General features: G+C 40.8%; 1 protein-coding gene across 3 annotated transcripts in view; it reads left to right on the forward strand.

Annotated features, from left to right (window-relative positions):
• The first annotated feature begins 7,120 nt into the window (after positions 1–7,120).
• SEC14L5 (SEC14 like lipid binding 5) overlaps positions 7,121–12,426 on the forward strand; it is a 90,348-nt gene continuing 85,042 nt past the window's right edge. For 2 of the 3 annotated variants that reach the window (XM_069734737.1, XM_069734739.1), the window contains exon 1: positions 11,931–11,987. The gene's annotated coding sequence lies outside the window, so the exon portion shown is untranslated. Of the gene's footprint in view, positions 7,249–11,930; positions 11,988–12,426 lie in introns of those variants that run through there. The other variant, XM_069734738.1, reaches the window with a different exon arrangement.

Consider the following 12,426-nt stretch of genomic DNA (forward strand, 5'->3'; position numbering starts at 1 on the left):
TTTCTTTTTACTGTTAATTGCCTGTCTTACTTCTTTGTTTAGCCACATTGGGTTTTTCCTATTTCTAGTCCTTTTATTCCCACAAGGTATAAACCGCTTACACTGCCTATTTAGGATGTTCTTAAACATTTCCCATTTATTATCTGTATTCTCATTTCTGAGGATATTGTCCCAGTCTACCAGATTAAGGGCATCTCTAAGCTGTTCAAACTTTGCCTTCCTAAAGTTCAATGTTTTTGTGACTCCCTGACAAGTCCCCCTAGTGAAAGACAGGTGAAACTGCACAATATTGTGGTCGCTATTTCCTAGATGCCCGACCACCTGCAGATTTGTTATTCTGTCAGGTCTATTAGATAGTATTAGGTCTAAAAGTGCTGCTCCTCTGGTTGGATTCTGCACCAATTGTGAAAGATAATTTTTCTTGGTTATTAGCAGAAACCTGTTGCCTTTATGGGTTTCACAGGTTTCTGTTTCCCAGTTAATATCGGGGTAGTTAAAGTCCCCCATAACCAGGACCTCATTATGGGTTGCAGCTTCATCTATCTGCTTTAGAAGTAGACTTTCCATGCTTTCTGTTATATTTGGGGGTTTGTAACAGACCCCAATGAGAATTTTGTTACCATTTTTCCCTCCATGAATTTCAACCCATATGGACTCGACATCCTCATTCCCTTCGCTAATATCCTCCCTTAAAGTGGACTTTAGACAAGATTTTACATAGAGACAAACCCCTCCTCCTCTCCGATTTTTACGATCCTTTCTAAACAGACTGTAACCCTGTAAGTTAACTGCCCAGTCATAGCTTTCATCTAACCATGTCTCGGTTATTCCCACTATGTCAAAGTTACCTGTAGATATTTCTGCTTCTAGTTCTTCCATCTTGTTTGTCAGGCTTCTGGCGTTTGCGAGCATGCAGTTAAGAGGATTTTGTTTTGTTCCAATCTCCTCACTGTGGATTGTTTTAGAAATGTTCTTACCTCCCTTCTGAGTATGTTTTCCTGGGTCGTCTTTGTTCGAGTCTAATGTTTTTCTTCCCGTCCCCTCTTCTTCTAGTTTAACGCCCTCCTGATGAGTGTAGCGAGTCTTCTGGCGAATGTGTGTTTCCCAGGTTTGTTGAGGTGTAGTCCGTCTCTGGCGAGGAGTCCATCATACCAGTAATTCACACCGTGGTCCAGGAATCCAAATCCTTGTTGTCTGCACCATCGTCTTAGCCAGTTGTTTGCATCAAGGATCCTGTTCCATCTCCTGGTGCCATGCCCGTCTACTGGAAGGATAGAAGAAAAAACTACCTGTGCATCCAGTTCCTTTACTTTCTTCCCCAACTCTTCAAAGTCCTTGCAGATTGTCGGTAGGTCCTTCCTTGCCGTGTCATTGGTGCCAACATGTATCAGAAGAAATGGGTGGACGTCCTTGGAGCTGAAGAGCTTTGGTATCCTATCGGTCACATCCTTGATCATCGCACCTGGAAGGCAGCATACTTCTCTTGCAGTTATGTCCGGTCTGCAGATGGCTGCTTCGGTGCCTCTCAGTAGTGAGTCTCCCACCACCACCACTCTTCGTTGCTTCTTGGCTGTACTTTTTGCTGTCACTTGTTGCTGTGTGCCCTTTTCTTTTTTGCTTGCTGGTATTGTAGTAGTTATATTCCTGTACATTAGGGGCAGCATTATAGTAGTTATATTCTTGTACATTAGGAGCAGCATTATAGTAGTTATATTCTTGTACATTAGGAACAATATTATAGTAGTTATATTCTTGTACATAGGGGCAGTATTATAGTAGTTATATTCTTGTACATTAGGAGCAGTATTATAGTAGTTATATTCTTGTACATAGGGGCAGTATTATAGTAGTTATATTCTTGTACATAGGAGCAGCATTATAGTAGTTATATTCTTGTACATAGGAGCAGTATTATAGTAGTTATATTCTTGTACATAGGAGCAGCATTATAGTAGTTATATTCTTGTACATAGGAGCAGTATTATAGTAGTTATATTCTTGTACATTAGGGGCAGCATTATAGTAGTTATATTCTTGTACATTAGGGGCAGCATTATAGTAGTTATATTCTTGTACATTAGGAGCAGTATTATAGTAGTTATATTCTTGTATATAGGAGGCAGTATTATAGTAGTTATATTCTTGTACGTATGAGCAGTATTATAGTAGTTATATTCTTGCACATAGGGGCAGTATTATAGTAGTTATATTCTTGTACATAGGGGGGAGTATTATAGTAGTTATATTCTTGCACATAGGGGCAGTATTATAGTAGTTATATTCTTGTACAAAGGGGCAGTATTATAGTAGTTATATTCTTGTATATAGGAGGCAGTATTATAGTAGTTATATTCTTGTACATAGGGGCAGCATTATAGTAGTTATATTCTTGTACATAGAAGCAGTATTATAGTAGTTATATTCTTGTACATAGGAGCAGTATTATAGTAGTTATATTCTTGTACATAGGAGCAGTATTATAGTAGTTATATTCTTGTATATAGGAGCAGTATTATAGTAGTTATATTCTTGTACATAGGGGCAGTATTATAGTAGTTATATTCTTGTACATAGGGGCAGTATTATAGTAGTTATATTCTGTACATAGGGGCAGTATTATAGTAGTTATATTCTTGTACATAGGAGCAGTATTATAGTAGTTATATTCTTGTACATAGGAGCAGTATTATAGTAGTTATATTCTTGTACATAGGAGCAGTATTATAGTAGTTATATTCTTGTACATAGGAGCAGTATTATAGTAGTTATATTCTTGTATATAGGAGCAGTATTATAGTAGTTATATTCTTGTACATAGGGGCAGTATTATAATAGTTATATTCTTGTACATAGGGGCAGTATTATAGTAGTTATATTCTTGTACATAGGGGCAGTATTATAGTAGTTATATTCTTGTATATAGGAGCAGTATTATAGTAGTTATATTCTTGTACATAGGGGCAGTATTATAATAGTTATATTCTTGTACATAGGAGCAGTATTATAGTAGTTATATTCTTGTACATAGGAGCAGTATTATAGTAGTTATATTCTTGTATATAGGAGCAGTATTATAGTAGTTATATTCTTGTACATAGGGGCAGTATTATAATAGTTATATTCTTGTACATAGGGGCAGTATTATAGTAGTTATATTCTTGTACATAGGGGCAGTATTATAGTAGTTATATTCTTGTACATAGGGGCAGTATTATAGTAGTTATATTCTTGTACATAGGAGCAGTATTATAGTAGTTATATTCTTGTACATAGGGACAGTATTATAGTAGTTATATTCTTGTACATAGGGGCAGTATTATAGTAGTTATATTCTCGTACATAGGGGCAGTGTTATAATAGTTATATTCTTGTACATAGGGAGCAGTATTATAGTACTTATATCCCTATACATAGGGGGCTGTAATATAGCCATTTTATCCTTATATTTATGTGTCTGATTAATCAATATGAATACTTTTCTGCCCAATGATGACAGAAGTATTCTGGGAGTGATACCTTTATTGGCTAACCAGAAAATAGTATGTTTGCAGCTTTCAGAGCACAGAGGCTCCTTCTTCAGGCATATTACAAATAGATTAATAAGAAAAAAGTACAATATTTAAATAATAGTACAGCAGGACATTTGTTACTGGACTCATCACACTTCCCACCCCCTAACAAATGTCCTGCTGTAATATTCTTTAAATATTGTACTTTTTTCTTATTAATCTATTTGTAGTAATGCCTGAAGAAGGAGCCTCTGTGCTCTGAAAGCTGCAAACATATTATTTTCTGGTTAGCCAATAAAAGGTATCACTCCTAGAATACTTCTGTCATCATTGGGCAGAAAAGTATTCACATCAATTTTTCTGGCTAACACGGTACCACAATATAATTTGTTATTGTACATCATGTGTCTGATTAATAAATATTCAGGTTTATGGTGGATTTATCTTTATGCATTGCTGCCATCTTGTGTACATCTTGTGACATTGCACCTCCCCTGTTGCTTCAGTGAAACAATACATGAATCATTTTTTTTACATAAATTATTTTCAGCAATTCTCTATTTAGCTGCTGATTTTTCCAAACAATACCCAACAGGGACCTCATTATGAATCTGGGTGAGCGGAGTCTGTTTAGTTTTGCTTATTATCCATATAGTTACATTTTTATCTTTTTTGCCTTTATGATATTAACTGTATTTGTGTCTTTTTATTTATTTAGTTTGTGCACCCAGAGGCTCAGGATGAACATTGTTACAGATTTGTCAATGACCGTGGAGAGATACAACCTCTATGGTGACAATCCCGGCTGACGCCTGGCACCGTCCTTCCCAGAGCTCCTGTCCGTTACGGTTTTCGAGGCTTCTCCCTACTTTGGAGCTCCTCCGCTACTCGTGTCACGGATTCCCGATGATCGTGTTTTTCTGGAGGTATAGTGACTCGCAGTTTATAATCATTTTGTGATTGTGGTAATTGTACTCTGTACTGACATCTCAGCGAGCTTGTGCTTGTACTCGGCAGTCAATCTGAATGAGCAGTGCAGCACTGTAAAGCATGGGAGAAAGCAGCAGCATTCGCAAAAAAATCAGACCGTGTCATACCCTATGTTGATCATTGGGAATAGGTCTGGGGTGCAGTGTAAAGTATGGCTGTAGCTACTGATGACACAGGAGGTGGATTTCAGAGAATTTCCGACTCCATGATAGCATGCATTCTAACAGGGATGAAAGTTTCCAGATCTCTCGATCAGGGAGGGTCCAAGCAGTCGGACCTCCTTCATGTGTCTTCCCAGATTAAACTCAATGGCGTCATACAGTTTTTAAATTAAGGTCTTTATTATTAAGGGAAAAGGAAATCCAAACCTACAGAGTCCTGTGTGAAGAAGTGATTGCCCCCCTCTTTAAAACATAAAATAACTGTGGTTTATCAGATCTTTGGAAAGCCGGGCTCAGATTACCTAGCCACCCCCAGGCCTGACCTGTTCTCTTACAGTGAACCCATAGTCTCACTGCTCTTACAGTAAAGAATCTATAGTCTCACTGCTCTTACAGTAAACCCATAGTGTCACTGCTCTTACAGTAAAGAATCTATAGTCTCACTGCTCTTACAGTAAACCCATAGTGTCACTGCTCTTACAGTAAAGAATCTATAGTCTCACTGCTCTTACAGTAAACCCATAGTGTCACTGCTCTTACAGTAAAGAATCTATAGTCTCACTGCTCTTACAGTAAAGAATCTAGTCTCACTGCTCTTACAGTAAAGAATCTATAGTCTCACTGCTCTTACAGTAAAGAACCCATAGTCTATCTGCTCTTACAGTAAACCCATAGTGTCACTGCTCTTACAGTAAAGAACCCATAGATTCACTGCTCTTACAGTAACGAATCCATAGTCTCACTCCTCTTACAGTAAAGAACCCGTAGTCTCACTCCTCTTACAGTAAAGAACCCATAGTCTTACTGCTCTTACAGTAAAGAACCCATAGTCTCACTCCTCTTACAGTAAAGAACCCATAGAGTCACTGCTCTTACAGTAAAGAATCCATAGTCTCACTGCTCTTACAGTAAACCCATAGATTCAATGCTCTTACAGTAAAGAATCCATAGTCTCACTGCTCTTACAGTAAAGAACCGATAGTCTCACTGCTCTTACAGTAGAGAACCGATAGTCTCACTGCTCTTACAGTAAAGAATCCATAGTCTCACTGCTCTTACAGTAAAGAATCTATAGTCTCACTGCTCTTACAGTAGAGAACCGATAGTCTCACTGCTCTTACAGTAAAGAATCCATAGTCTCACTGCTCTTACAGTAAAGAATCTATAGTCTCACTGCTCTTACAGTACAGAACCCATAGTCTCACTGCTCTTACAGTAAATAATCCATAGTCTCACTGCTCTTACACTAAATAATCTCCATTTGTATAGATGATTAAACCTTCTTTCCTGTACAGATAGAGGATGGCCCCAATCATCGTTGTTCGTGCAACAGTCACAATATGGGGTGTTCCGAGCATCCTTTCTGGACTTGGGTGCAGTTGGGTGAGCTAAATACTTTTCATCGTATAGGTTTTTACCTTTGGGGACTTTTTTTTGCTTTCACATTACCCTATATTTGAGGCTAAAAATAATTTTTGACATTGGGCTTCATTAATAATGTTGCGCCGTTTGACTCCTGCAGCCTCCATGTCGCATTGTCTATTGCTGGCTGCGGAATGAGTTAACTGAGGGTCCATCAGTGAGCTCCTTCTGATGGTCCATTGGCAGCGTTTGTAACGCCCTTATCTGTCACTTTCTGAGCTCCTCTCAGCTGATTTCTGGCCACATCAATGTTCAATGTGGACAGAAAAAAAGGGCCTGGAAAAGCAAAACGGAGCAAAATTTTTAATCAAACCCAAATGCTAAAATGATTTTTACCCAAATACTCGCATTTGGGTAAAAAAAATCCAGATCTCTGACCATCATCAGTCCCAGCAAGTCCAACATGGCTGCCAACGACTCGTAGTAAGGGACTTAGGCCATGTGCACACGATGCGGATTTAGTGCGGATCCGCAGCGGATTTTTCCGCGCAGAAACGCTGCAGAGCCGCACTGTGATTTACAGTACAATGTAAATCAATAGTGAAAAAAAAAAAGCTGTGAAGATGGTGCGGAAAAATTCACGCGGAAACGCTGCGGATTTAAAAGAAGTGCATGTCACTTCTTTTGTGCGGATCTGCAGCGTTTCTGACCCCTTCCATTATAGAAATCCGCAGGGGTAAAAAAACGCAGAAAATCCGCATCAATTCCACATAAAAACCGCACAAAATCCGCGGCAAATCTGCACCTGTGGTTTCTGCCAGGAGATGCAGATTTTGTGCAGAAAATTCTGCACCCCATTCCGCAATTTGTGCTTTTCATCTACTTCTCGTCCTAAGGACGTTCATTGGTGAATGGGTGTAAAAATCAATAGAAAAGGTGTTAAGGGCCTGATAATGGCCGGACCCATCCTCACTCTCGGCTGCATGATGTCACCACGCTGCCAGCACTCAATACACTTATTCAGGGGGAAATCTGCTGGCTCGGCACACTGGAGTTTGCAGCGGCTTAACAAAGCGCTGGGCTGGCAGCCTGGGCTATGACAGAAGCGCTCGTCTGACTGATGCTGGCACCGAGCGTCCCGTGACTTCCCATCCTCTGCAGTCCCAGCCAGGTAACAGCCTTCCATGGAGACGCCCAGGATCCCCGAACCTTACACTGCAGCACCGGTAACTATTCCATCATCCCCCTAGTCATCATCATACACATTATCACGTATTTATATGAAGGCTGCTGCTCCATAACCAATGGTCACCCCAAAGAGACATGACCCTGTGCGAAAGAGAACGCAAAATAACTTCATTATTCTCAATGCGGAGAAAGAATTCCAGATTTTATTAACCAAGGAAAGAGCACATGAGGTGTAACTGCTGAGTAATGTAATATAATACCGTAATACTGGCCCCATAAAAAAAATAATCTGCTTATAGAACTAAAATAATACTGTTCATTATGTACAAGAATATAAATGCTATAATACTGCCCCTATGTACTAGAATATAACTACTATAATACAGCCCCTATGTACAAGAATATAACTACTATAATACTGCCCCTATGTACAAGAATATAACTACTATAATACTGCTCCTATGTACAAGAATATAACTACTATAATACTGCCCCTATATGTACAAGAATATAACTACTATAATACTGCCCCTATGTACAAGAATATATCTACTATAATACTGCTCCTATGTACAAGAATATAACTACTATAATACTGCCCCTATGTACAAGAATATAACTACTATAATACTGCTCCTATGTACAAGAATATAACTACTATAATACTGCTCCCTATGAACAAGAATATCACTACTATAATACTGCCCCTATGTACAAGAATATAACTACTATAATAATGCCCCTATGTACAAGAATATAACTACTATAATAATGCCCCTATGTACAAGAATATAACTACTATAATACTGCCCCTATGTACAAGAATATAACTACTATAATACTGCTCCTATGTACAAGAATATAACTACTATAATACTGCCCCTATGCACAAGAATATAACTACTATAATACTGTCCCTATGTATAATAATATATCTACTATAATACTGCCCCCTATGTACAAGAATATAACTACTATAATACTGCTCCTATGTACAAGAATATAACTACTATAATACTGCCCCTATGTACAAGAATATAACTACTATAATACTGCCCCTATGTACAAGAATATAACTACTATAATACTGCTCCTATGTACAAGAATATAACTACTATAATACTGCTCCTATGTACAAGAATATAACTACTATAATACTGCTCCTATGTACAAGAATATAACTACTATAATACTGCTCCTATGTACAAGAATATAACTACTATAATACTGCCCCTATGTACAAGAATATAACTACTATAATACTGCCCCTATGTACAAGAATATAACTACTATAATACTGCCCCTATGTACAAGAATATAACTACTATAATACTGCTCCTATGTACAAGAATATAACTACTATAATACTGCTCCTATGTACAAGAATATAACTGCTATAATACTGCCCCTATGTACAAGAATATAACTACTATAGTACTGCCTCTGTGTACAAGAATATAACTACTATAAGGGCTATGTGCACACGTTGCGAATTCTCTGCGGATCCGCAGCGTTTTTTGAGGTGCAGAAACGCTGCAGATCCGCAATTGATTAACAGTACAATGTAAATCAATGAGAAAAAAAATGCTGTGCACACTTTGCGGAAAATCCGCTGCGGTTTAAAAGAAGTAGCATGTCTTCTTTTTTGTGAATCTGCAGCGTTTTTGTACCCATTCCATTATAGAAAACCGCAGAGGTAAAAAACGCAGCAAATCCGTAAGTAAACCGCAGCAAAAACGCACATAAAACTCTGCGGAACCGCACAAAAAATGCAACAAATCCGCAGGTGCGTTTTCTGCCAGGAGAGGCAGAATCCACACCAGAAATTCCTAAGTCTAATCCGCAACGTGTGCACATAGCCTAATGAGGCTATGGCTGGTTTCACATTTGCGTTTTTTTTTTTTTGCGGTAAAAAACGCAAAAAAAGCATGCGTTTTTTTTTCCTATACTTAACATTAAAAACGCATGCGTTTTTTTGCATGCGTTTTGACGCGTTTTTGCAACGCATGCATTTTTTTCTGCATGCGTTGTGTTGCAGAAATGCAACATGTAGTAATTTTAGCAGCGTTTTTTGCGGCAAAAGAAAACGTATTGATGTCTATGTAAACGCATGCGTTTTTAAGCACATGCGTTTGCATGCGTTTTTATAGAAAAACACAAGAATACACACTTATAAGCCACCCCCCAACGCTAACACAAACTCTAACCCTAACCCTAAAGCACTAACCCTAACCCAAACTGTAATACAAACTGTAACACAAACTCTAACCCTAACACAAACTCTAACCCTAACCCTAAAATACAAACTCTAACCCTAACCCAAACTCTAACCCAAACTCTAACCCAAACTCTAACCCAAACTCTAACCCTAACCCTAAAACACAAACTCTAACACAAACTCTAACCCTAAGGGATCCTAACCCCTAGCGGTTAGGGTTAGGATCCCTAGGGTTAGAGTTAGGATCCCTAGGGTTAGGGCTAGGGTTAGGGTTACAGTTAGGGTTTGTGTTAGGGTTACAGTTAGGGTTTGGGTTAGGGTTAGAGTTTGTGTTTTAGGGTTAGGGTTAGGATTAGGATCCCTAGGGTTACTAGGGATCCTAACCCTAACCCTAGGTATTTATGTTTATAGTGGGTTTTCTAGTTGATTTTGATGATTGGCAGCTGTCACACATGCAAAAACGCATGCGTCTAAAAAACGCAGCGTTTAAGGCCATGTTCACACAGTGCGTTTTTTACTGCGGAACCGCAGCTGTTTTCCATGCAGGGTACAGTACAATGTACCCTATGGAAAACAGGAACCACTGTGCACATGATCCTGAATTTCAAAAAAAGCCGCGCTGAATAGCTGCGGGAAAAAAAGAAGTACCATGTCACTTCTTTTTTCGGAGCCGCAGCGGTTCTGCACCCATAGACCTCCATTGTGAGGTCAAACCCGCAGTAAAACCCGCAGATCAAAAATAGATCTGCGTGTTTTATTGCGGTTCGTGGTGCAGAACCGCTGCAGCAGGAAGTGCGGGGAAGCGGGCGGAAGTGCGTGGGTGGAGTGTGGCTGCCCCGATCCCACCCCCCCATGCTCCGATGCCCCCCCCGTGCTCTGATGCCCCCCCCCCCCCCCCCCCGTGCCCTAATCTCCCCCCCTTATACTTACCCGGCCTCCCGGTGTCCGTCCGGCCGTCTTCTCCCTGGGCGCCGCCATCTTGCAAAATGGCGGGCGCATGCGCAGTGCGCCCGCCGAATCTGCCGGCCGGCAGATTCGCTCCAAAGTGCATTTTGATCACTGAGATATAACCTATCTCAGTGATCAAAATAAAAAAAATAGTAAATGACCCTCCCCCCTTTGTCACCCCCATTGGTAGGGACAATAAAAAAATTAAGAATTTTTTTTTTTTTTCACTAAGGTTAGAATAGGGGTAGGGTTAGGGTTAGGGGTAGGGGTAGGGGTAGGGTTAGGGTATTTTCAGCCATTTTAGCCCTAAAAAGCTTCCTAGGAAACACACAGTCTCTGCATAGAAAACTGCATAAAAAAAGGATCAAAAAAAAGGACCTGCGTTTTCTGCCAAGAGCTGCAGTTTTTTAAAAAACAGTCCTGAAAAAAAAAGGATGGAAATCAGGAACGTGTGAACATACCCTAAACGTGTTTTTGCACCAAATGCGTTTGCGTTTAAAACGCTGCGTTTTTAAACGCAAGTGTGAAACCAGCCTATGTGCACATGTGTCGGATTTCCTGCAGATCTGCAGCTTTTTTTCCACGCAGAAACGCTGCAGATCTGCAAGTGATTTACAGTACAATGTAAATCAATGGCAAAAAAAATTGCTGTGCTAATGGTGCGGAAAAATCTGCACAGAAAACGCAGCAGATTCAAAAAAGGAGCATGTCACTTCTTTGTGCAGATCTGCTGCATTTCTGCACCCATTCCATAATAAATCTGCAGGGGGAGAAAAAGGCAGAAATCTGCACAAAAATCTGCAACGTGTGCACAGACCAAAAAAGGCGCAGATTCTGACCTGCGTTTTCTGCCAAGAAATGCAGAATCGGCACAGAAAATTCCACAGTCAAATCTGCGACGTGTGCACATAATACTGCCCGTATACCCATGTGCGTTCTGGGATTAGTAGAGCCGGCAGGGTCGGTGTAATTCCTGCTATCACCAGCAGATGGCAGCCATTGTCCGTGCTGATCCGCTGTATCTGTGCGGTCAGTGCTGGGCGCATAGTCCGGCCTGTGCACTGTGTGATGATGATACATGGTTGCATATGACTTGATATGATGTAATCATGTGACCACATTCCCCAGTATACGGGCAGCCTGGATCAGCCATGTGACGGGCTGTGGGGTCTCTGGCACATTGGACTGTTTCCTCTCCCACTGTCAGGAGCTGCTGTGTCAGGACAGGTGAATGTAACAAGTCCATCTCCCCACCCCTCCTCATCTCACAATGGTACAGCCCTTTACTTTGGATCTTACAGGGGAATCGTCTGAAAAATACCAAATTGTGGCCTGGAAGGGGGAGGCGCTCCACAGGAGACAGGTGCACTGGCAGGCCCGCCCTCTGCGGAGGGGTGTGACTATTGTTAGCAGTTTATTGGTTCTTTACTATTAAGGGAAGAGCCAATCATAAGCTCTACTGGTTTTAGTATTCTATTGCCATGGTGATGGGCGGGGTTACAGACACATGTCCATGGTGTGGGCGTGGCTTGGGATGTTGAACCGAGAATGTTTGACAGGAGAAGAGGAGCCGCCGGCGGCCGGGACAGAGGGGCGAGAGCGGGGCAGTGTGTGAGTATGCGGGGGCCCCCTGCACCGGGGGTATAATACCTGTGCCCCAGTGATGTGTAATACCTGTGCACCATTAGGGTATAATACCTGTGCCCCAGGGGGTATAATACCTGTGCCCCAGTGATGTGTAATACCTGTGCACCAGGGGGTATAATACCTGTGCCCCAGTGATGTGTAATACCTGTGCACCAGGGGGTATAATACCTGTGCCCCAGTGATGTGTAATACCTGTGCACCAGGGGGTATAATACCTGTGCCCCAGTGATGTGTAATACCTGTGCACCAGGGGGTATAATACCTGAGCACCAGGGGGTATAATACCTGTGCCCCAGTGATGTATAATACCTGTGCCCCAGTGATGTATAATACCTGTGCCCCAGTGATGTATAATACCTGTGCCCCAGTGATGTGTAATACCTGTGCCCCAGTGATGTATAAT

The sequence above is a fragment of the Ranitomeya imitator genome, chromosome 7 (genome assembly GCF_032444005.1).
Source record: "Ranitomeya imitator isolate aRanImi1 chromosome 7, aRanImi1.pri, whole genome shotgun sequence".
Classification (NCBI taxonomy): Eukaryota; Metazoa; Chordata; class Amphibia; order Anura; family Dendrobatidae; genus Ranitomeya; species Ranitomeya imitator.